Consider the following 22,026-nt stretch of genomic DNA (forward strand, 5'->3'; position numbering starts at 1 on the left):
GTGAGAGTGGAATGCGTCCACGTCCTTAATGGAGTTGCTTCCCGGAGAGCTGCTCTGTGGCCACCGAGGGTCACTTTGCTGGTAAAAGATGGCTGGTAGGGGGTTATTTTCCCTGTGTCATGCAGGCAGGTTCCACCCTCCCTCAGTCTGCATGTGCCTGGCTCTTGTCCTCACATCTGTCTCCCATTTTCCTTCTCTGTAGAAAGCACTGTTATCTTGGGGCTGCTCTTCCTGAGACCATTTCTCCTGTACCCAAAGGAGGTGAGCAGGGACATTTGTCTACCATTTTTTGAAAGGTGATCCATACTGTTTTTTTTTCTTTAAGATTTTTATTTATTTGAGAGCGAGAGAGCGAGAGTGAGAGAGAGAGAGCATGAGTGGGGGGCGGCAGGGCAGAGAGACAGGGAGAAGCAGGCTCCCTGAGACGTGGGACTTGTTCTCAGGACCCTGAGACCATGACCGGAGTCATAGTCAGAAGAAGGGCACCCTCCAGGTGCCCCTGGAGGGTGATACACTCTTTTTTATTTATTTATTTTTTTAATTTATTTTATTTATTTGACAGACAGAGATCACAAGTAGGCAGAGAGGCAGGCAGAGAGAGAGGAGGAAGCACGCTCCCCGCTGAGCAGAGAGCCCAATGTGGGGCTTGATTCCAGGACCCTGGGATCATGACCTGAGCTGAAGGCAGAGGCTTAAGCCACTGAGCCACCCAGGGTGATACACTCTTAATATGTTTCGCGTACCTTCAGAAGAATAAGAATGTACTGAAGGACACTTAATGTTAAAGTCATGCTGCTGAGGATATCTCTTAAGGCAGAAGATTCTTGAGGATTGCTTGCTTTCTTGGGCTTGTTGTCCTAAGTAGCGCTTCTCCTTACAGAGCGTGCGTGTGTGTGTGTGTCTGTATGCGTGTGTGTGAAGCTTCCAGGAATTGGTAAGGTTAATTTTGGGGGTGTTTCTTTGGCTTATTCAAAATAGAAACAGAAAGGCAAAAGTTTTTGTTCATGTCATTTAAAAATGTCTTTATAGGAAAGGATGTTAAGATAATACCTCACATTATGTGTGGAGTTTGTGGTTCTCACAGTCACTGAAAACACATTTTCTTATGCGCACCTTATGGCATCCCTGTGAAGTGGGCAAGGCAGACCTTCTTGTTTCCCTTTTGGAGATGCTGTAACCCAGGTTCAGAGAGATGGAGTGAGTTTCCTTAGAGCAGCGGTGGATGAGAATCCTGAATCGCTGACTCAGGGGTGTCTTTCTGCTTCACCACCCGGATTTGGGTGTAATGAGATCGTTCTTACCAAGCGTTCCCCAGATTCGATAGAGATGTAATAAATCTGAAAAAATTTGCCTTTCTCTCTTTTTTTTCTTTTGGTTAAAAAGTTAACTGTTATTTGATATGATTCGTTTCTCCCCAAGTAGAAATAATGATGAATCTCTAGAATTTTTGTAAACCAGCATGTGCTTTTCAGAAATCAAATGTCAAAGTATTTCCTGAAACTTGCTTTAATGAACAGGAGAGGTGAAGGTAAAAGTCTTCTTTTGCATGAGTTAATTAGGAAACAGGATGTGAGAACTTGCTGTGGGAATTTAAAGAGGAATACTTATACTGATGTGCATACTCGATCAGTATGTTCTGGAGGGTTTATGCTGGTAGAAGATTTAAGTGAAAGAAGCTTTCATTAAGTAGATCCATTGTTTTTGGTGTGCATGAAAACCTGATCTGTTCCATGAGTTGGATCCAAAAGGGTTAAACCTGTCTACACTCCAAAAAACAGAAGCATGAGTTGGGCTTTTAGTTTTGATTGTGAGGTGCCTTTATCTGGAAACTCCAGTGTGTTCTCCCAGTACAGAACAAAGTGATGCAGGATGCTCTTGAGTTTCTTTAAGCCTTGGAGTCAGTGTGGCTCTCACTTGGGACATGGGAAGGACTGAGTTTTCTTTGGCAAATGTCTTTGAGTCCCTCAGACACATGGCATCAAATAAGCCCAGGGCTGTATTATTAGCCTCATGCATTAGAGTATGGGTTCGAGTACATGTATTTTGGAACCTATTACTTTCCTGCATACTGCATGGTTTCTTAGACAGCAACTTCTGGGTGGCTTATCAGCCTCCTGATAGTGTCCTGGCTGCTGAAGAAGGAGGCAGAAAGTTTGAATTTGGATAGATGACTCTCTCTACTTCTGATCTCTGATGGCGTCCTAAGTCCACATGGTCTGGTAATGTTACTGATGGGGGTGCTGAAATTGACTCTGACTTATACCCCAGCTTGTACGTTTTCAGGAAACACATCTATGAATGCTTGACATTCATGAAAATCTGCCATCTCCCCTTGTCAGAGAATAATTAGCTCCCACAAGGTTAGCAATGAAATCGCTAGCACGGCAGGTGAGACAGAGCAAGCCAACAGTTCCCTTCTCTGAATTTCTCTTACAGCTTTAATTCTGTTCCATCTGACATGACTCTGTCCTTTGTGTGTTGGTTTGGTCTTTTCTGCTAGATTCTGCACTCCTGGAAAGCTGGTGTCATATCTTATTAATCACCATGAGTGTGCCTGGCACACAGTAGGTGCTTGTTACTAAGTAGTGGGGTCAGATCTGAAGAAGGGGGGAAAAAGAGAGTGTGAGTGCTGCTGCTTGAGTGCATTCCAAGCTTTGCTGGGAGCCTAGCGGAAGTCAGAGGTACTGATAGCACAGTTCTTTGTGTAGGGAGCCACAATGTAAGCTGTATGTGTCTGTGAGAACACCTCCCAAACTGTGAAACAATGCACAGGTGGGTCGTCCTGGTGAGTTTCCCGAGCAGGATGGCTTATGCTACAAGGCTCTGCTACCCGCTGCCACATTTGAGAAGTCCCTTCCACGGGGTCATTTCCTTTACATGTGTGAAGGGATAATCTTGAATGGATTTTTGAGGGAATAAGGAGATGACCTGTCCAACGGAGTGCTAAGTAATTCACTCTTCTGATGTAGATGGGGGTCTTTTTTATTTTTAGAGGGTAGATTGTTGAATGGGTAAGTGAAATGTGGCATGTCTGTATAACAGAATAGTATTCAGCAATGAAAAGGAGTAAAGTCCTAATACATAAACTACCAGATGAATGAATCTTAAAAACATGGTAAGTAAAGGAAGTTACCAAAGACCACATATTATATGATTCCCAGTTATATGAGATGTCCATAATAGGCAAATCCATAGGGTTTATAGAGATAGAAAGTAGATGAGTGTTTGTCCATAGGGGTGGGGTGGGTCCTGGGGAGAGACTTCTGTTGGGTATGAGTTTCTTTCTGGGGCAGTACAAATGTTCTTACATTACACTGTGATCATCATTGTACAACTCTGTGAATATGTATACCAAAAACTGAATTACAGATTTTATTATTATTATTTCTTAAAGACTTTATTCATTTGCCAGAGAGAGAGAGAGAGAGAGAGAGCGAGCTCACAAGCAGGCAGAGTAGCGGGCAGGCAGAGAGAGAAGCAGGCTCTCCTCTGAGCAAGGAGCTTGATGTGGGGCTCCATCCCAGGACCCTGGTATTATGACCTGAGCTGAAGGCAGTGGCTTAATGGACTGAGCCACCCAGGCATCCCAATGAATTACAGATTTTAAATGGGTGAATTATATGGCTTGTGAATGGTATCTCAATTAAAGCTGTTAAGAAGTAAATCAGTTGCTTCTCAGTCTATAATCTCTGAGGGTTGTTTCAGTGAATCAAAGAGGGAGGGCAGAGTTTTAAATTCATCTTGATTTGTTTGGGGTCCGGAAGTCATTCTTCCTCAACAATGGTGACCACGCCTAAGGGAAACTTGGTAACACCCAGAGCTGCCAAACTGGACATCTGTTCCCTTCCCCCACAAATCTATGCACAATCTTTTCAGGAGCTTTAAAATTTTATACTTCCAGAAATGTTGATTAGTGAGATATCCGATAAGAAATAACAGGGTACTGACAGCCCTGATTGTATAAATAGGCGTTTGGGATTGTGTTCATGGTTCACTTGTCAGTACAAGAGAGATGTGTGATTATGTTGAATGATGGTTAATTTCCTTATCCACCCATTTTAAAAATAAAGACGTATGCCTGGAAGACAGGTGCCCGGGGAAAGAAGGAACCCTGTGGCTTTGATAAGGAACCCTGGGCAGGAACGAGATCGGGTTTGGGAGTAGGAATTTGAGTCCTGGCGGAGGTCAGGATGCAGCTTATGAGCTAGGGAACTGCAGCTGTGCCTCAAGGAGCATTTTTCACTTACTCTAGTTTCATGTTTGTCGGGATGGCTTCTCCCCACTCCTCCTCCCAGTTCACTGTTCCCTGCCCTAGGACTAACTTAGTGTGTTCACCAGGTTAGAACTACAGGGAGTGGATGTGCCTAGATGCTGGAGGGAAGTGGCGCTTTCTAGCTTTGTATGGGAACAGTTCAGATACAAACACTTCACTTTGATTAAGTATCCGGTGAAACCAATTCACATGAACTCCAATTAAACTTTAATGAACAAGTGGGTGTATTAATATCAGCTGAGTAATGCAGGCAGCACAGATTCCAGTAAGTGACTCACTTCTCTGAGCCGCTCATCCCCCCATGCATGGTTGGAGTTACTAGAAAGCTTCCAGCTCTGTTTGAGCGGGTCCGGTGTGGGCCTTCCAGTTCTTGCAGTCTTCGGGCTTGTTGTAAATCTAGTGACACAGCCTCAGTCATCCAGGCCTCTGTTTCCAGAGTGAGGACTGGGGATTGTGGGGGAGACTTGCTCACTTTTGTGGACTAGTGACCATATGGACTTTTATTTTTCTCCTTCTCCTTGTTCTTCTTCTTCTTCTTCTCCTTCTCCTCCTTCTTCTTCTTCTTCTCCTCCTCCTTCTTCTTCTTCTCCTTCTTCTCCTTCTCCTCCTTCTTCCTTCTTCTTTCTTCTTCTTTCTCCTTCTTTCTTCTTCTTCAAGTGGGACTTTTCTCCTTAAACCCAGGGGCTGTATGGCTGAACATCAAGGCAGTGAGGGCAGAACCCGTGGTTTTGAGCTAACCTGGGCCCCCTGGTTCTCACTTCCTGGCCCTGTCTGCTCTTCTGCCTCACCTCTACAAGCATGCCCATAGCTACACCACAGATGGCAAGATGCACTTAGATGGATGAGCCTTTTTGGGCATGGGTCCTGTTCCTTCTAGAGAATAACTGTATCTACTTCCTGTATCTATTTATTAAACCAGATAATGTATAATGCCCTTAGTTTCATGCCCCGGGAGTCGTAAGTTTTTAGTAAACGTTAGTTAACCTGCGCCAAAGATTGAGGCTGTGGAGATGAAGGGAGATCAGCTCTTGTCCATGAAGGAACTTAGACCCTCCTAGAGATGTGTCTTCTACTTAAAAATGGCTTTGTAATTACAGTGTCAAAGACCAAAAGCCCAGAAGAGATAATGCACAGAGAATGAAGAGATCCCTGAGGGTAGCTGCGTCTTAGATAGGGGGCAGGGCAGGGGCTGAGCAGGGTTCGGGAAGGTACTCTGAGGATGAACGAAAAGCATGAGTCCCCATGGGCACTTGCACAGTACGGTGCTGTAGGTGTGGTTAGAGTAGGTGATACATTGGGCTTGAGGAGGCTAATGGAGACTGAGCTTAGCCTCTTCCTGGCCCCCGAGCCTCAGTCCCAGCTTTCTTTGCTGCTTTGCCTCCTGTCCTTTTGTCTCCATCTAAAACCTAGTTGAAAGTAATGCATGGGTCAGGCAGCTGGAGATAAAGATTCGGTTGTAAAATGGGCTTTATGTCTGCAGCATTCCTGGATCAGAGTTTCCGTCTTCTTTCTGATAACCCCTGCATGTGACAGCTCCCCATTAGGGGGTAATGCCTATAAAATCCATGACCTTAGCAGGGGGAAGTATATGCTTCCAGCACTAGGGTTAAATCCCAAGCTTAAGGGGAAGAGTCCCCCCTGGAGGGGAGGCGTGCTTGACAAGGCCAAAAGGGAGGTAGAATGGTGCTGTGCCAACACCAGGCTCCTCGCCCCCAACTCTTACCTGCATCCCAACATGGTTTCTTCAGGGGAAATGGGTAGGACAGGGCCATAGTGTGGGTAGGAGGGACAACTTTCTCAGCAGAGAACACTATAATGCCGTCTGTAATTCAGGCTGCTGGATCTGCTTGAGGACACCAGCTGAAGGACACACGTAGATAACTCAGCCTGGAGTAAGCAGGTCTTGTGTGTCATGTCGTCAAGGTCTGTGGTGGGAGAATCAGCCCCCATATCGGAAATAGCGACCACAGTGAACATTGGATTCTTTGCTTCCCTCCCAGTCTGCTTCTTGAGAGATTGTCACAGGATAAAGAAATCCATGAAGTGAAGGCATAAATTCTGTCATGATAGTAGAGGTGGGAGAGTCTCATCAAACAGATAAATTCCATGTTTGGAATTTTGGATAAAGCAGAAGGGATTCTTGCAAATCAGAAATCGAATAGGCTGATGATGTAAATTAGGAACTCTGTGTTGCTTCTAGAAAACAAAGGAATGTATATTAGGTTTTAAAAATTACAGGTCAGTAGTTAATTTAGCAATTACAGCTAGATGTTTCATTATTTGAGAACTCTCTGGGACGTTATTTTTTTAATATACTGCAGGGAAGAGTTTGTTATTTCATTTTACAAATGAAGAAGCGGTAGACAGATATAAAAGTCATTATCTCAGGACACTTGGACCACGTTTCATGAACTACCTTATTCCTTTGGTTTTTATTGGAGATTTCATATGGAAGTGAAACAGTAGGATTTGCTTATAGGGAGTCATAAGATGACTGAATTACACTTGGTTTCGCTATCCAGAGAAACCAGGGAGATGTAACTAGTTAAGTTCTCTATCTCGTTTAGCTGAGGAGGTTTGTCATAGCAATTTGGTAGCTGTGATAGATTATACAACTTTGATTTGGGGGCTTGACAAATTCCTTCCAATTCAGGCTCTGTCCAGAGCCTGTTGTTTTCAACAACATACGGGCCATATACAGCAGATATGCTTCCTGCCTTTACCTCCTGCCTTTTTTTTTCAAGATCACAAACTGCGTATATTGTGTAGTTGCTTAACTAGCATGCCGAAGGTGAACGCCTTTTTTGTAAACCTGTCCCCGCCAAACCTAAATCCTGCCCCAGTCTCCCTGTTTACCTCATTCCTGGGCCCCTAAGTGGATCCTCTTTTCTGGAGATGTTTGACAGATGACTCTGCTCTTCTCTTGGAGGCCACTTTCTGGCACCTTGAGAAGCCTCACTGTCCCCCCAGTCATTCCCTGCACCTCCTTTCCTTTTGTCCACCATGAGCACAGGTTATGTGCTAGTCACGTGATCCTCCCGGGGACTCCTGTCCAGGTACCCCTGGTGCTCTTGAGTACCCAAGTTGGGGATTGCTTCATACGGCAGTATTTCTCGACTGAGTTCATGGACTGGCATTCATTAGGGAAATTCTACCGGAATTCAGATTTTCACTCTGTATCCCTAAATCTTTGGCTGTGCGTCTGGGCATTTGCATTTTTAAAACCTTTTGGGGTAATTCTGATGGGCACCTCTGCTTATTAAAATCTACCATTATCAGTTTACTTCTAGCGTGCTGTGATTAGAGCTAAAGCTGTTTAGAAGACACTTCATTCATCGTTTCCAGGACGAGAAAGCCACACCGAGGGCCTGAAAAAGAGTGAGAAGGTTTTTGAAAGGCCATGGCCTCAGCTGGAGAGGAAGCTGGATGGTGCTGCAAGGGAACAAAGGCTCAATGTCCTGACCATCTGCTGCTTTTATTCTCCAGGCTCATTCCCATAATGAGTATTTATTCTGCCCAGCAACACTCACTCCTACATGTATGTGACTATGGGTTCCATTCTAGAAGTTTCCACAGGAGGGGGACTCAGGGCAGGCATCTTTCACTCAGCCCCACCAAAGGTGAGGCCAGTCATCTTATCCTGTAGGTTCTAGCCTTTCCACAAAGATTCACCTTCTTTTCTTGCCCCTTTTCCTCTACACATTTCTACATATAATTAGTCTGTCTTCTGCCTTTAGTAATGCACCAGATTTTGCCAGACTCCGTTAACTCATTAGTCAACAATCTATAATAAACAGATTTTGGTGAATTTGGTCACGGGTGGAGGTGATGTGGGGGCTGGTGTTCCTCCAACTGAGGTTACCCTCTCCTTGGGCTTTTCTGAGTGTACTAAGTGGAATCGGTGTTACGACTTCTCAGTCATATCTTCCCCATTTTAAAACTGCAGACGGATCTTACCACCTCACTGGGGAGCACATAGTCAGTAAATTCTAATGGAAAAACCTGTCTGATGAACGGGGCAGGAAGGTGTCACAGACGTACTGGTGAGTCATCTCAAGACCAGCTAGATTTGAGCTGTGGTGCCTCTTCCATGCTGACACTGAACCTCCCTCTGTATTCTGTTGCCCGAAGCAGCTTTCGAATCTTTGTCTCAGATTTCCTGATCTAGGTCAGACTTTGTCTTTAAAAATGGTGCCTGTCCATGTCCTTAATAGATTGGACTGGTCCCGTTAGGATAATTGACTTAATACATTTATGAAAACAACAACACTGGGAATTTTGTTCTCGTACAAGGTCTTTCCCTCCCATCGTGGGGCGAGGTACTAAGGGGCCCAGATGTGTTGTTGTGTTGTTGATGTGATGTTGGTATTTTGGGGTAGTTTTAGAGCACAACAATTTTGGAGATCCCGTTAGGGGAAAAACAAAACAAAGCAAAACAACCAATAATCCAGAGACGAAGTTTTTCCTTGGGTAGATGAATGAATGGTCATTGTAAAGAAGGCTATAGAGCTTTGGGAAATGTTGAGTCACGTGTGCTGTCCCATTTCGCTTTGTGAACCTGACTGCCTGGGTGTCCGTGGGGATCCTTAAACCCATCTCTTGGAGTTGTTGAATGGATCAGATGAGTTCCTGCATAGGAAAATACTCTGTAAATGGAAAAAACAAAAAATCAGCATTCTTACTTGTTTTCTTAGCACAGGTGCTGGTCTTTTTCCTAAAACAAAATAACCTTTCTTTTTAAATTATAAGTTAAATATACTCATCTTAGAAAATGAAGATGCTGAAAAGTATGGAGAAGAAACTTAAACACCCATATTCACCATCCAAGATAATTGCTGTTCTATATTTTACACATAAAACCACAGTATTCTTTTTTTAAAGGGAGGGGGTCATGTTATATGTACTTACTCTTACATTTTTTAAATATAATATTATCTTATAAACATTTTCCAGTTCATTGAACACCCTTCAAAAGTATGCATTTTAATCATTACATCGTCTCTGTCTTATGTGAGCAATGCATTTGCATGTCTTGTGATATATTTGGCCATTGATTCCATTTTTCCGTAGCACAGTAAACAGTGGTTCTTATTTACCAGGGACGGAACCTGCTATAAAACAGGGCAGAGGGAGTCAACACTGTTTTTGCACTATTGGAATTTGGCATCTTTTATTTCATCCTGAATTAAAATGTATTGGGCTGCGGTTGAGCAGTATTTTCAGTTAAGCTCTCAGTCAAGGTAAAGTTAGACCTGTAGAATTGTTAATTTAGAGAAAATTCTGACTGCAACCCAATCTATAAGGCCAAGTTCTCTTAATTAACAAACATTAATTAGAGAAACATTGAAAAATAGTATGGTTCTTCTCCTGAATACATTGCTCTCGATAAGTTGCTTTATGCCTTCTGGAATACTTGTTATGTCCTCTTATTAGGAGGATGTGGTAAATTTGTTTTGCCCAAAGGATTCATTTTCTGTTGCTGGGCACATACATAATACTACAGTTACCACATTTTGGGATGTGATGACATAATGATGGAGAGAGGCCTTTGGATATTTTAAAATGGAGATTTAAGGAGCAGTAGGCTAGGAGAGGGAATTGTGCTGGTATTTCAGTCTTGAGATTAATGTTTTTGTCATGGATTTATGTCTTCACCTCTTTTTTTGTGTTTCTGTGTCTGCTTAGCGTCTTGCCAGGTATGTTTGCCTGAGTTCCTTACCCCCATTTGTCCATGTACCCACCCATCCTTCCTCCCACCTGTCCATCCAGTCATCCGTGTAATCATCCATCCTCTGGCCATTCTCACCTTCCCCTCTCATTTATCTCTTTCCATCTTCATCTGTCTCCCGCATCTATCTACTCACCTGTCCACGTTTGTCTGTAAATGAATGGAGACTGTTTTGATGGGAGCATGTGAATTTCTTTGTTGCATTTTACAAAAGGGATCACAGGGGCCTAGGGCACCAGAACCAGAAAGTGAAAGTGACTAGAACTTGATCATTTTTGTTTCGCTGGGAAATCTGGAGGGACGTTCAGAACCGACCTGATAGCCCACTCTGATACTCATCAGGGTGCTGTTAACATAATGGATTTGGGACAATGTTGTTTCAAATACTATTTTGCTAGAAATCCGTCACTGGGAAATAGAATAAACAAGAGCTATTGTATCACTTCTGAGTAGTAAATTCAGAAGAGAAAAGAATTTCTTGAGTTTAGACTAGGAAAGAGTCAAAGATGTAAGATGTCATCTTTTCAAATTTATTGAGTCAAAGAAAATATTGTAACACTTTCAGGGACTTTAGGTATATTATACAAAGATATTTTTGGGGCGTGGGGACCAGTGTTACACTTGATATGGATAAAATGGGAGGAAAGGAACCAGCTGTTACTGAAGACCTGTTTTCTTTTGATTCTGAGAAGGCTGCTTTGCACTTCCCTATCCTTAGGATGTTCTCACATCAGCCCTGCAGTGTAACTTGTGTTCGTCTCATAATATAAGGCAGAGACTGGTGGAGGCTAAATGATTTGCCCAAATTTATATGGTTAACAAGTAGAGAAGCTTCAGTGAAGAGAAGACTTGACTCTGAAACTGTTACTCTTTGCAGTAAACCACACCACACTGTGCTTTTAAAACCTTAGCTGTGTATCAGCTCTCCACTTCCAGTTTTATAGTAACTCAGCCTCTGCAAAGCAGCGGGCGCATAGCACAGCTCTCAGATCATTTGGTTCGTTTTGTGAACCGTGAGAAGGTTTGCATAGAGATATGATAAAGAAGACAATTGTTAGGATCTCACTATAAGATTGAATCTCTAAACTTGACTTTGGTATTTGACAGAATGGGGTTTTCCTTAGGTGCGCCCTGTGTTTATGTTCCTCTTAACAGGAGTTTTTCATTAGCTTGATCCAAAAGGCGCACAGATCACTTCCCCATGATGCATCTTAGGGAGGCAAACAAACCAATGAAATACGATAACAACTCTCCCCAAACTTTGGTAAGCTCTAGAAAGCCAGCAGGACAGATATTGTAATGTATTTTTGCCAGGCCAGCTGTTAAAATCACAAATGAGCCTGAAATAGTAACAACTTTTGATGACAGAGCATATCGATGTCCTTCTTAACTTTTCCATAGGTTTGAAAGCTTGCCCCCTCCCTTTTTAATCATGCTGAAGTGTAGCATTGCTACTATCATTCTATCCTGGATGAAAATTCATGTTGTGTAATTAAGGCAGAAGATGGTGACTGGACAAAAGATGTTCTGCCTTAGGACCTGCTTATATGATCTTATTCTCACTTTCCACCTTTATTTTATTATCTAAGCATCTATTAATTGCCTACTGTCAACCAGTGCTATGTGGGAAGGATATGCTAGAACAGGGGTCAGCAGACTTTTCTGTAAAGGAACAGATGGTAAATATTTTAGCCTAAATATTTAGGTCCATATGGTCTCTGTTGTAGCTACTCATTCTCCTATCTGACAATATAAAGTAAATATAAATATTATAGTGTAAAGAATAAAATACTTAACTCTGTTATAGGCAATATGTAAATGATGGAGTGTGGCCATGTTTCAATACAATTTGACAAAAACATGCAATGAGCCAGATTTGTCTGTGGGCCACAGTTTTCCAACCCCTTTGCCAGAATGCCCATGAAAATAGGGAAATTTGTCTTGTTCATTGCTATGTCACCAGGGCCTAGAGTAGTGCCTGGCATATGGTAGATGCTGCATAAATATTTGTTAAATGAAAGAATGAGTGAATAAATGAATCACAATCCACCTTTGATCTCTAGGCACTCGTTATCCAATTAGAAAATAAGAAATACATGTATGAGAGTGTTCAGGCTAGTGGAATTGGGTAGTATTCTAATTGGGACCTGAAGGATAGGGAAGTGTGTGTCACCAGCCGGAGATGGGAGACACATGTGGCCGGTGGAAGAAACACACAGTGTGGACAAGAAGCAGGGCATTTGTAGTGAAGAAAGAGTAGTTTGAATGTTCTGTAATAGGATTTCCCTGACTTGCTTGATCATGGTCATCACTTGCTTGAATAATACAGATTTCTAGCACCCTCCCTAGAGATTCTGATTTGGTAAGGCAAATTTGACCAATGCTTGTTAATAAAATAAAGATTTGAAAGGAAGTAAGAGTGGGAGATGTCATTGGAAAGTTATGCTGTGGTCATTTCTGATGGACAATAGGTTCTTCCTTTTCTACCAACTGAATCAGTACTGACTGTTGGCAGCTGGACCTAGAATTTCTCTGTACCTTCTGTGCCATGGAATGGAGAGGGAGCCCTGGTGGAAATCCATCTGACTTATCTGTCTGCCTTCATATGTCCCCTACTGATCTTGTGCATCAGCCTTTATGATGAAGCGATGTATAATTTAGTCACTCATTTAAAATGTAACAAAAATAACCAATTCTGTGTAGCTGCTAGACTTAATTGCTTTTGAAACTCTTGGTTGACTCACATCTAAGGGACAAATGGATTCAAACACACAGAAAGCTTACTTTCTCTTGCCATAATTCTAGTTCAGAAGGTTATTTAACTTAATACCCAGATTTTTAGAATGTGACCACTGGGAGGGCTGTATGTCTCCTTTTTAATGATGGCAGAAACTGAAGTCTGAAGTGTAGGCAGTGACTTGCTCAAATTCTGTCACCAAATTATTGGCAAAACCGGGATTATAATGCAAATGCCAAGTTACTCAATTTAGTTTTCTTTTCATAGTGCTATGCCACATTTATCAATAGAATTCCTAATTTACATAATTTCTCTCCCCCTTGGATCTCATAGCCTTTTGCCCACACCTCTTCTATGCTGCTTATCATAAAGTTACATCCTAATGTTTTCTCCTGGACCAATACCCCACTGTTACCCCAAATAAAGACTGAGCTCTGTTTCCTTGGAGAGCTTAACATATTTCCTGGCACTTAGCATGTGTTCAGCAAATAATTGTAGACTTGAAATATCTTGAGCATCTTATTCTTTCTTGTGTGTTTTGACTCAAGTTTCTTTGCACTTATATTGTCAAGAAAGTCAAGCTCTTCTAGAATTGCTGAAATACAAAGCTACTTTCCTTTAAGCTTCCTTTAAAAGAAAAAAGTTGAATTCTTTTTGAACCCATTATGGTGGAGACCTTTTTTAACAGCTCTTTTGATAAGTGTCAGCAACTTCAAAAATGAAATGTCAGTAAATTATCAGAGAAAGAAATTGCATATTTGTTTGGGTAGGTATATTTTAATTGACCACTTAAAATATAGATTATAGCAAAATTCTGAGCATTTTCATATCTTGCACATTTCTCTCAACTGCCAGGACTTTTTTTGTTTTGTCTCTTTGAAGATTTAATTTTAATTTTTTTCTGCATTATGGTTATGGATTTACATTTTTCTCTTCCAGTAGATGGTATGCATCTTGAAGTTTAAAAAAAAAACTAATTTCTGTCTCCCCACAAAATCTTGCCCTATAGGTGCTAAAACTAAATAGGCATTTGCTTAAACATGGTTAGAAAATGGGTGAATCTTATTTTCACTTACTCACTTATTTTTGCATCTGACTATGTGCCGTGCTTTGTGCTTATTAACATTGGTGATGGGGCTGGATTGGGGTGGGTCGATGAAAGTGAATGAAAGTTCTCTTTTTCAGAGAGTTCTAATTTGGGAGGGATGTTGACACATAACAGATAAATATGATGTGATTTACAGATCTAAGGTATGTACAGTAACCTGTTTTAGAATCGGGTGGCAGGGAAGTTCTGACAAGGTGAATCGAGGGAGGCTTCAGCAAAAAGACGCTGAGATGAACCCGAATATGTCTTCATCCTTCCATTCAGTCACTGGTTTTGATCTTCATCAGCAGAACATGCGTACGGACACGCATGCACACATGCGCGCACGTGTGCACAAACACACACACACAGTTACAGTAACAGTTTTCTTTTGTGATTTGTTTGACTGTAGATTTAAAAGTTGAGCAGTCTTTACATAGGACAAAAGAAAGACAGGAACAGGTTTCATTGTGTGGTCTGCAGGTTTCTCAACATCTGAAAGACACAGTTGCCAGAAATTTCTTGGGATGGTCTTCACCATTAGTGGCATGGACTGCAAGTACATTGGCCAGAGTGAGAAAGATATACTGTTCTAAGGAGTTGTCCCATCTGGTGGTTGTTCTCTTCAATAGTTAAATTACACCAAATAGGGACGCCTGGGTGGCTCAGTTGGTTAAGCAGCTGCCTTCGGCTCAGGTCATGATCCCAGCGTCCTGGGATCGAGTCCCACATTGGGCTCCTTGTTCTGTGGGGAGCCTGCTTCTCCCTCTGCCTCTGCCTGCCATTCTGTCTGCCTGTGCTCGCTCGCTCTCTCTCTCTCTGACAAATAAATAAAATCTTTAAAAAAAAAAAAATTACACCAAATAGTTCCCTAGGTGGAAGAAGTGTCGGCTTTGACATCAGACAGTTCTGGTTCCATAGCTAACTTTGCCATTTATTCTTTACATACCCCAGGACCTTTGCTCATCCTTTCCTAGGTTCAGTTTCCTTATCTTTGAAAATGGTGATAATGGAAAGTACCTCTCAAAGTTGTGAGATGATGGAGCTGTTTGCCGAGCTCCTATTTCAGTGTCTGGGACACAATAGGTCCTCTGCCTACAGGGCCAGCTAAGTTATGTAAAAGAGTGAACAGGTGACATGCAAGGTTTATGGTTTTGACACAGATACACTTCGTTTGCATAGTTAATATACAGAACTAACCTTGACTTCCACAAATAAATACTTATAGTGTCTTCTTGAAACACGACACCCTTTTAGCTAGCTTTCATTTTCCCACTTAGGAGTCTTGGGTAGAGGTAACACTTTGTTCTCCTCTTTCCTGTAGAGACGATAACAGTGCACATGTGTTAATGAGATGTGACTGGCTCTTGGCCAGAGTCAGTGTGCAATTTGGGACAAAAGCTATGGGATGTGGTAGGGGACATGGATAGCTTGAGAGGACTCTCTCTGAAAAAGATGGCAGCTGACTCATGCTCATCAATTATTGCCTGTGGGAATGCATTGCCATATTTATTTTTAAAGATTTTATTTATTTATTTGAGAGAGAAAGTGTATGAGCGGGAGTAGGAGGGGCAAGGGGAGAGGGAGCAGCCGGTTCCCTGAGCAGGGCGCCCAGCCTGGGACTTGATCCCAGGACCCGGGATCATGACCTGAGCTGAAGGCAGATGCTAAACTGATAGAGCCACCCAGGCGCCCCACATTGCCAGATTTTTATGTGAGATTGTTTTGTTTTTAAATGTAACAACTCATTGAAATTTTTCAAAAACGCTATGAGAGACACTTCATGGAAGGAGAGAAATGCAATTTGTGATCTCACTCAGTAACCTCAGCTTTGGCTCTTAAAAGCAACAACAAAGCCCTTTAAAAGTGCACACCATGGCAAACTACAGGTTGGACCTTAGCCCTCTACTGTGCATCTCCTGCGCATATTTTTAATTGATAAAGATGACAGTACATCGTGGCCAACACTTACTGAGTCCTCTCCATGAGCTAGGCACTCTGCCAGAGATATAACATATATGATTTAATTCTTACAACAACCCCAAAAGGTGTGTGTGTTACTGTTAGTATCTGATTTTTTATAGATAAGGACACCAAGACTCAGATTTAAGTATCTTTCCTGAGATCAGACAGATGGTACATAACACGTGGACTTCAAGCCTGGGCCTCTTTACCTTCAAAATCAAGCATACCAGTGGTTCTCCACCCTGATGCTATGTTAGAATCATGGAAATACCTTTAAAAAACACTGTTGCTCAAGTCCATCCCCAAAGTAATTAAATCAGAATGTCTAGGGGTGAGATCGGACATAGATACTCTCTTAAAAGCTCCAAATCAATGGTTAAAAGTAGAAGTCATAGAGATGACAGCACCTCTCTCCACACTAAGCACTCCTATCTCCTATACCCTGTTTTAGTTTTCTTTTAAGTATTTATTGCTCTCAGGAAATTATGTGTTCATTTACCTGTTTGTGAATTTCCTGCCTTTGTAGGCTCCCGGAGTACAGACATTTAGTCTTTTCTCATTCTTTGCTATATCTCTACCATCTAGATGAGTGCCTGACACATAGTAGGTGCTCATTTAAGTATTTATTTGACTGAAGAGGGCGCCTGGGTGGCTCAGTGGGTTAAGCCGTTGCCTTCGGCTCAGGTCATGATCTCAGGGTCCTGGGATCGAGTCCTGCATCGGGCTCTCTGCTCAGCGGGGAGCCTGCTTTCCTCTCTCTCTCTCTCTCTCTGCCTGCCTCTCTGCCTACTCGTGATCTCTGTCTGTCAAATAAATAAAATAAAAAAAAAATCTTAAAAAAAAAAAGTATTTATTTGACTGAAGAAATGGTCCTTCCCTGCAGAGAGCTTACGGTCTAGAGAGGGGGGCAAACAATACAGACTTAGAGTCCCATGAGATAAGTTGGTAACAGTGATGGTCAAGCCAACGTCATTGAAACTTGTAATTACGACTGTTATGTCTTAGACGCTGATAGGACATTGTCCTGACCTGTACCGAATGAAGTGTGGAATATTTTTAGACACCTTCTGTGCTGGGCTGGATCTGTTCTGTTCGCTGAGGTATGGGTGTGGGTGGGGCTCTGTGTACATCGAGGCACGCTAACACACCGGTGTTCCTCTGTTTGGGCACGTTGTTTTAATGAGGCAGCAAGCAGGGCATTCTGAGTTTTATTATCCAAACATCAGGTCCTAGAACTAATTCAGGACTGATGGTAGAGGTTTACCCAGTCATTAGGGAATTTAGATATTATCATCTCTTTCTAGGAAAGCCAGCTTCTGTAGGGTACTCTGCTCTCCTTATCTACAGCAAAAGTCCATTGCCTTTACTCATCAAAATCTCTGACAGTGGAGTATGTTCATATGACGGCACCCTATAGGCTGGGACCAAGGGAAGGCAGGCAGAGGTTACCTGGAATGACTGTAGACCCATCCATAACTCTGCCTCTTCATCTCCTATGTGAGGAGGTACTGAAAGCGTGAGTGACACTATTGTAGAGATAACCTTGAAGGAGTGCTGGTTTCTAAATAAAAACAATTCATTTGGAACTTTTAGGACTTTAACAATGACTAGTAACAGGTTGCCTGTGACACAGCTGACAGTCGATGGCCTCCTACTCATTGTGAAGATACCTACTTCAGGCCTGGTGTGGCCCAAGCACTGAGCAGTCAGAACCAACCCCCCACATACACAGTTGTGCCCCCAAGTACAAGCTGATGGGCAGCCTTCCTGGTGGAGTCACAGTGTGTCATGAAGAAGCAGCTAAAAGTCAGTGATGTAGTGTTGAGGGGAACTCCAGGCAATTCTCCTCAGCATAGACAGTGGGAAGAACCCTTGCTCTAGAACAAGAAAACAGATGGAGGACCTGATCTTGCTATTTATTGCAGGAGGCTCCTGGGCCATTCGCTTGCCTCTATTGAGCCTAAGTTTCTTCTAGATGTGGTAGAGGAGAGTAACTTTGGCATTTCCTATTTATCAGGCTTGACGGGATGGTTAAGAACCTGTGAAGGGGCTTCTAGAGAAGTTACAGAGTAAGTTACCAAAATAAGGATGATGATGAAGAAAACCATGACAGTGGTGGCTTTTCTCCTGACTGACCTGCCCTGATTTCTCTGTTCCAGTTTAGCCCAAAATGAAGGTTGAGGGAACTCTGGGGGAAAGGGGAAACAAACAAAGGCAGGACTGGGCTTTCTTCTGTGCTTCTCCAGAACAGTCTCCAGGACATTCTTCAGAATATCCAAAGACAAACTTTGGGCATTTTGGTTTCAGGCTGGGGATTGTTTAATGCAGAAAACTGGATCTAAATAGGCTCTTACCTTTGGGGTATTCATGAAAAGTACCATGTTCGAGGTGGCCTGGTTGTGTTAAAGATGTCAGAATGATTTTGACAAAGGGGAAAAAGCCGGGATTCGTTTACTGTAAATGGCAAGTAAGAAACAACAGAAAGTTGAATATTAGAAGAACTTTGCTATTGCCAAAACCACACACTTTCACATTAGTAAAACACGGAGTTCTGTCGGAGTGAAATGTGAAACTACTTGCAGACCACAGAGAGTAAAAAGTACTTTTGTTTCATTATTAATACCATCGTCCTTATTTCTTTAAATGAGAATTGATAGCCACCATAATAGAATCTTTCTCAAAGACCAAACACAGAAAGACAGAAAAATAAAGCAAAATAAACACACAAAAACCTCAGTGCCACCATCACCACGAAGAAAACCTGGTGCTCTCAGGATGCACGGTCTCCATCCATTGTGAAGTCATTGGGTTCTAGAAAGAGGGTCCCCGTTTCCTTCTGTCAGGATCAAGTACTTCATTCAAGTTTGTTTTTTTTTTTTTCCTCTCCCCCCCTCCTCTTCTAGAAGACTGATAAAGTTGGCTTTTTGTTACATAGCAGGGTGATTTTGTCCTCTGATGTGTGTGAGAATGAAGAGGAGGCCTTGTGGGCACTGGAACTCTCCACGCTCACGAGGGAGTGAGGCTGGGCTGCCTGATGGAGGGGTGTGCTCTAGGGCCTTCAGAGTGAACATGGAGCTCTTGGAGGGGAAACAAGGTAACCTTGAAAAACAACGGGCTATTGGCCTTAAGGGAAAGAGGCCCATTCTTTGCCAGCGTGTGAAATTTTGTGGTGGAAAGTCTGGAGGTCAATAGACTGGAGTTTTCATCTGTTTCCCCAATTCCCTAACTACAGCTATCCTCTGCTCATTCCTCAGTGAAATGTGGGAATTGACATACATATTTTCTTGTTATTCTCCTGATTGATGTTTAGAGTTGGTCATTATTTATTTAAGCTCTTGCTTCATGGGGACTCGGAGTGTTATGCGATGAGACGGAAAACAGAGGCCGGTGGGGGTAGGGTGGCTACTGGGTTTAATGTATGTGGTTGAGGAAAACAACACTAGAGTTATTATTATTATTTTGAACATATGTTCCTTGTCAGGCCTTGGATTAGGTGCTTGATATATGTTATCATGCTTAATTTTGACAGCAAGTTGTTGAGGTGTAAATTTTAGCTTTCTGTTTTACAACTGTGGAAACTGAGACGATATAAGAATAAAGAACTTCCCCAAAGTCAAGGGCCTTATATAGCTGCATTAGGCCTCAAACCTTAGCCCCTTTATCATCCTCAGTCTGATAGGCCATAGTAAATTGCAGAGCTGGAAGGTTCCAGACCATCTATCTGGCTGAATCTCTTGCCCTGCATTCAGTGTTCTCATTGGTACATTGTTGTCCAGTCTTTCTTTAAAGAAAACTAAAAAATAATGGAATAATCAACACAAAAATACAGTAGAATATTAAAAAGTCACAAAACAGAGGCATAATGAAAAATAAGTTTTTCTCTTATCAGGGTCTCATTCTCTCTACTTTTCTTACCCAGAGGCCAACACTGTTCCTTGTATCTCCTTCTGGAAATAAACTGGGTCTAAACAAACATACAGTGTATTTACATTCCTTTATATTTCCATGCTTATAGAATATTCAGACAAAAGGGAGCACACTGTGCACATTATTCTGGCTCTTGCTTTTCTCATATAATCCTAAAGCTAGATAATCATTTCTGTATCAGTATCATTTCTGTATCAGTATCTTATGTCTGGTATCTTGTAGTTTTTTTTTTTTTTTAAGATTTTATTTATTTATTTGACAGAGAGAGAGAGAAATCACAAGTAGGCAGAGAGGCAGGCAGAGATTGAGGGGGAAGCAGGCTCCCTGCTGGGCAGAGAGCCGGCTGTGGGGCTCGATCCCAGGATTCTGAGATCACGACCTGAGCTGAAGGCAGAGGCTTAACCCACTGAGCCACCCAGGTGCCCCTCTTGTAGTTTTAATGAGCATTTCTATTGCCATTAGTGGCTTTTAACACCGTTTTAAATAGGATAGAATCATTTGTTTTTTGTTTTTGTGAGTTCTCTTTTGCCTTCATTTCTATTGGATTGTTGGACTTCTGCTTATTTTTTCAGCTAAAAAAAATTAGTCTTTAGTGTGTGATAAGAATTGCAAAACCCCATCAGTTTGCACTTGTCTTTTTAAACTTGCATATAAACTTTTTAAAAAAATTATATACTCCATTCAGTCTTTTAGCTTATAGTTTTTGGGTTTTGTGTAACACTTAGAAATGCCTTCTCCCCCTTGGTTATTAAAAAAAAAATTACCAATTTATTTGTTTTTCATTTGGTTTATTTTTTTCTTTTACCCTCTGTCTTGTTTTTTCTCTAGCTCAGTCTCTCAGCACTGGTTCACTGAAATTATATTTTGGCAAAAGATGTAAGGTAGGGATCTATTTTTTTTTTTTTTTTAAGATTTTTTTTTATCTGCGTGAGAGAGTACGAGCAGGGAGGGGCAGAGGGAGAGGGAGAGAATCCCCAGCAGGCTCCTGCTTAGTGTGGAACCTGATGCAGGGGCTCGATCTCATTGACCCTGAGATTGTGGCCTGAGCTGAAATCAAGAGTTGGACGCTTAACCAACTGAGCCACCCAGGTGCCCCCCACTTTGATATTTTCTGGATCCACCTGTCCAAATACTATTTATTGAATAGTCCATCTTTTCCACACTGATTTGAAAAGCTACCTTTATTGTATATTAAATTTCTTGATCCTTAATTACTTAAATGTTTAATACTTAGGGATTTGTATCATTTTGGGGATCTCCTCTTCCATTCCTGTGTCACTTCATGCACCATTTTCATGCTTTCAGTTACTGCCCTTGTATAGTGTGTTTTGTTACCTGATGAGGCTACTCCCATCTCATTAGTTCCTCTTTTTCTAAATTTTTCTGTCTTTTAGTACTTTGTTTCTCCATGAACTTTAGAATGGACTTGTTCAGTTCTGAAAATAATGTCCTGTTGATTTTTTCATAGGGATTGCTCTAAACTTAATCATTTACATTATATGTTGTAAATATGTCATTTCTTTTTCCTAGAAGATAATGCCTTTCTGTTTATTGAAGTCTTGTTGTATGTTACCAGGAGCATTTAAAGTTACCCTCATGTAGACTGTGCATATTTCTTATAAATTTATTTTCCTAGGTATTTTTTGCTTTCTCTAACTAATGGAATTGTTATATCATCTAATTGTACGTGTGTGTATGTAGCCTCTTGATATCAGTATATCGATTTTCTACCCCCCCCTTTCCTGAATTTTCCATTATTTGAATAACTTTTAGGTGAATTTCTTAGAGTTCCTAGGTCAGTAATCATATAATCTGACAATAACTGTAATTTACCTTTTTCTTTCTAGTTTTCATAACTCTTACAGATGTTATTAATTGTATTATCTACTCCCTCTAGAAAAGTAAATCTTAAATAGCAATGTTAGATTGAATGTCTTTCTCTTTTTCCTCACTTTAATGGGTATGCCTGTACTTACAATATTCCATATTAATTGTAATTTTGGCTTTGGCTTGAGAAATATACTGTGTTAGAAAAGTATCCATCCCTCTTCTGACAGTGTTCTTTTATTTTTAAAATGGAGATGGGTTGTTAAATGTTTAATACCTTTTTGGAAACTATGGAAATTATGCATTGTCTCCATTTCTGTTTGCTGAGAAAATGTCTTAGATTTTTATATTTTGTTCTGTAATTTGGTGAAATATATAAATACATTTTCCAAACGTTAAATCATGCTAGTGTTCCTGGAGTAATATGCACTTACTCATAGTTTGTGTATTATATTTTTAGTGTTGTTGGAATGTAGAGGTTA

The 22,026-nt window shown here is 41.5% G+C and overlaps 1 protein-coding gene across 9 annotated transcripts in view; it reads left to right on the forward strand.

The window, feature by feature from the left end:
* The window catches only part of LPP (LIM domain containing preferred translocation partner in lipoma), a 665,377-nt gene that overhangs the window by 116,740 nt on the left and 526,611 nt on the right, over window positions 1–22,026 (forward strand). Inside the window, exon 1 of one of the 9 annotated variants that reach the window (XM_047732715.1) lies at window positions 18,711–18,884. The exons of the other annotated variants lie outside the window; for them this stretch is intronic. The gene's annotated coding sequence lies outside the window, so the exon portion shown is untranslated. Of the gene's footprint in view, window positions 1–18,710; window positions 18,885–22,026 lie in introns of those variants that run through there. 9 annotated transcript variants of the gene reach the window in all.

The sequence above is a fragment of the Lutra lutra genome, chromosome 1 (genome assembly GCF_902655055.1).
Source record: "Lutra lutra chromosome 1, mLutLut1.2, whole genome shotgun sequence".
Classification (NCBI taxonomy): domain Eukaryota; kingdom Metazoa; phylum Chordata; class Mammalia; order Carnivora; family Mustelidae; genus Lutra; species Lutra lutra.